Below are 4,175 nucleotides of genomic sequence, written 5' to 3'. Positions count from 1 at the left end.
ACACAGCATGACACGTTAACCTTGGTACATCAAAGCAGAAGCTTTTACAGATAAATAATAGATGAGCACGGGAGTCCGTTCCATCTGCCCTGTAAAGTGTTGCTTATAGGGGAAGAAAGACACTACTGCAAAAACACTACACTACAGGCCATTATAAACACAGTGCCTTCCCATTGTGTATTATTTTGTTTATACCCAGAAAAATTCAAAAATTGAAAAAAGCTATCAGAATATCGAATAAATAATATATGACATTTAGCAGACACTTTTATCCAAAGCGACTTAGTCATGCGTGCATACATTTTATGTATGGCTTCTGCATTCCAGTATTTGTCTTTGCTTTTGAATCACTGGTTGTTTTTCAGTATGTTTTTGATGACTCCAGTATAATTAAGAGGAATCCTGCTTTAAATGGAAGTGGTGAATGGCAATACAAACCCAAAATTAAATAGCAAGTGTGGCCCTGTGTATTAACGAGCGAAAGGCAAGATTGGACACATTAAAATGCACCTCGGAGCAAAATACTCATTATTTTTACACTTGTACAGTCGGAGGAGGGGGGGGGGGCTGCATTATATGAGACTAACACTTGAGATTAGCGGATCAGAATAAGGGGGTGGATTTGAATGTATTCCATCTATGGCTTCATGTTATTATTTCTGAAGGGTTTCCAGAATGAGATGGAAGGTACATGGAAAATGTATTTAAACATGACAGTGTAGCGGGAATTACTTGAAGCTACAAAATACTGCTGTCAAAAGCCCTTCAGTTCTGTCACAGTTGGCTGGAACAGAGCTAGCTAGGCCAGGCCAGTGACCTGGAAGAAATGCATAAATGTATGCATTTATGCATAAGATATAAAAGTATTTAAATGTAGATTTGCTGATGTTCCATTGGAGCTTCCCCCATAACCCTCATCTCAATGACCCACATCCCATTACATATGTGTAACCCTCATCTCAATGACCCACATCCCATTACATATGTGTAACCCTCATCTCAATCATTGAGATGAGGGTTAACCATATGTAATGGGATGTGGGTAATTGAGATGAGGGTTACACATATGTAATGGGATGTGGGTCATTGAGATGAGGGTTACACATATGTAATGGGATGTGGGTATTGAGATGAGGGTTACACATATTGTAATGGGATGTGGGTAATTGAGATGAGGGTACACATATGTAATGGGATGTGGGGTCATGTGAGATGAGGGTTACACATATGTAATGGGATGTGGGTAATTGAGATGAGGGTTACACATATGTAATGGGATGTGGGTCATTGAGATGAGGGTTACACATATGTAATGGGATGTGGGTCATTGAGATGAGGGTTACACATATGTAATGGGATGTGGGTCATTGAGATGAGGGTTACACATATGTAATGGATGTGGGTCATTGAGATGAGGTTACACATATGTAATGGGATGTGGGTCATTGAGATGAGGGTTACACATAGTAATGGGATGTGGGAATTGAGATGAGGTTACACATATGTAATGGGATGTGGGTCATTGAGATGAGGGTTACACATATGTAATGGGATGTGGGTCATTGAGATGAGGGTTACACTATATGTAATGGGATTGGGTCATTGAGATGAGGGTTACACATATGTATGGGATGTGGGTCATTGAGTGAGGGTTACACATATGTAATGGGATGTGGGTAATTGAGATGAGGGTTACACATATGTAATGGGATGTGGGTCATTGAGATGAGGGTTACACATATGTAATGGGATTGGGGTCATTGAGATGAGGGTTACACATATGTAATGGGATGTGGGTCATTGAGATGAGGGTTACACATATGTAATGGGATGTGGGTCATTGAGATGAGGGTTACACATATGTAATGGGATGTGGGTCATTGAGATGAGGGTTACACATATGTAATGGGATGTGGGTCATTGAGATGAGGGTTACACATATGTAATGGGATGGGTCATTGAGATGAGGGTTACACATATGTAATGGGATGTGGTGTATGAGATGAGGGTTACACATATGTAATGGGATGTGGGTCATTGAGATGAGGGTTACACATATGTAATGGGATGTGGGTCATTGAGATGAGGGTTACACATATGTAATGGGATGTGGGTCATTGAGATGAGGGTTACACATATGTAATGGGATGTGGGTCATTGAGATGAGGGTTACACATATGTAATGGGATGTGGGTCATTGAGATGAGGGTTACACATATGTAATGGGATGTGGGTCATTGAGATGAGGGTTACACATATGTAATGGGATGTGGGTCATTGAGATGAGGGTTACAATATGTAATGGGATGTGGGTCATTGAGATGAGGGTTACACATATGTAATGGGATGTGGGTCATTGAGATGAGGTTACACATATGTAATGGGATGTGGGTCATTAGAGAGGTTACACATATGTAATGGGATGTGGGTCATTGAGATGAGGTTACACATATGTAATGGGATGTGGGTCATTGAGATGAGGGTTACACATATGTAATGGGATGGGGTCATTGAGATGAGGGTTATGGGGGAAGCTCCAATGGAACATCAGCAAATCTACATTTAAATACTTTTATATCTTATGCATATGCATACATTTATGCATTTCTTCCAGGTCACTGGCCTGGTAGCTAGCTCTGTTCCAGCCAACTGTGACAGAACTGAAGGGCTTTGACAGCAGTATTTTGTAGCTTCAAGTAATTCCCGCTACACTGTCATGTTTAAATACATTTTCCATGTACCTTCCATCTCATTCTGGAAACCCTTCAGAAATAATAACATGAAGCCATAGATGGAATACATTCAAATCCACCCCCTTATTCTGATCCGCTAATCTCAAGTGTTAGTCTCATATAATGCAGCCCCCCCCCCCTCCTCCGACTGTACAAGTGTAAAAATAATGAGTATTTGCTCCGAGGTGCATTTTAATGTGTCCAATCTTGCCTTTCGCTCGTTAATACACAGGGCCACACTTGCTATTTATTTTGGGTTTGTATTGCCATTCACCACTTCCATTTAAAGCAGGATTCCTCTTAATTATACTGGAGTCATCAAAAACATACTGAAAAACAACCAGTGATTCAAAAGCAAAGGACAAATACTGGAATGCAGAGCCATACATAAAATGTATGCACGCATGACTAAGTCGCTTTGGATAAAAGTGTCTGCTAAATGTCATATATTATTTATTGATATTCTGATAGCTTTTTTCAATTTTTGAATTTTTTCGGGTATAAACAAAATAATACACAATGGGAAGGCACTGTGTTTATAATGGCCTGTAGTGTAGTGTTTTTGCAGTAGTGTCTTTCTTCCCCATAAGCAACACTTTACAGGGCAGATGGAACGGACTCCCGTGCTCATCTATTATTATCTGTAAACCTGCTTTGATGTACCAAGGTTAACGTGTCATGCTGTGTATGTGTGTGTGTGTGTGTGTGTGTGTGTGTGTGTGTGTGTGTGTGTGTGTGTGTGTGTGTGTGTTGTGTGTGTGTGTGTGTGTGTGTGTGTGTGTTGTGTGTGTGTGTGTGTGTGTGTGTGTGTGTGTGTGTGTGTGTGTGTGTGTGTTGATAGCGTTAGTGATACCGTATTGGGAATACAGGGTTGGAATGCCACACACAGACTATACATATTCAATGCACGATCTCAGCCAAGGAAGGGCTGCATAAGTGTGTTTGTTGACGTTGCATGCGTGGCTCTTTAATCCGTCTGCACAGCCTGATAAAGCACTCCGGTGGAGCAGCACACTTAAAGACCACAGTATGACCAGTGGATGAGTCCTAGACGACTCTCCTATCCTCAACTGTAGCTACTGTTTTGACTGCTGTACACTCCTAGTTCTCGCTGAGTCCGTCCCAAATGGCATCCTATCCCCTCTATAATGCACCACATTTGACCAGAGGCCTACGGAAACATATAGGGAAGGAACAATGACGATTCCTTGTTATGTTATGAACACTAGCATAACCTGAAGCCTTTCGCCGAAACACGTAGAAACAATATTATTCCTAAACAGGCTCCAGCACATACGCCCGTTCCTGTGTTTCTATGAACAATACTGAGAGAGAAGCGATTTAAGGAATTCTTTCTTGGCCGTGTGTACAGGAGACCAACAGCAGCGTGGGACTGTTCTGAACCAACCCGAAGGGTGTGCTGTGAGTCTCTCTCTCTCTTGT

General features: G+C 41.4%; 1 pseudogene; it reads right to left on the bottom strand.

The window, feature by feature from the left end:
* LOC111956688 (reticulon-4 receptor-like 1) overlaps positions 1-4,175 on the bottom strand; it is a 249,035-nt pseudogene that overhangs the window by 125,504 nt on the left and 119,356 nt on the right.

The sequence above is a fragment of the Salvelinus sp. IW2-2015 genome, linkage group LG4p, assembly GCF_002910315.2.
Source record: "Salvelinus sp. IW2-2015 linkage group LG4p, ASM291031v2, whole genome shotgun sequence".
NCBI classification, from domain to species: Eukaryota; Metazoa; Chordata; class Actinopteri; order Salmoniformes; family Salmonidae; genus Salvelinus; species Salvelinus sp. IW2-2015.
The sequence above is the reverse complement of the archived record's forward strand: the minus strand, read 5'-3'. Positions and strand labels throughout refer to the sequence as shown.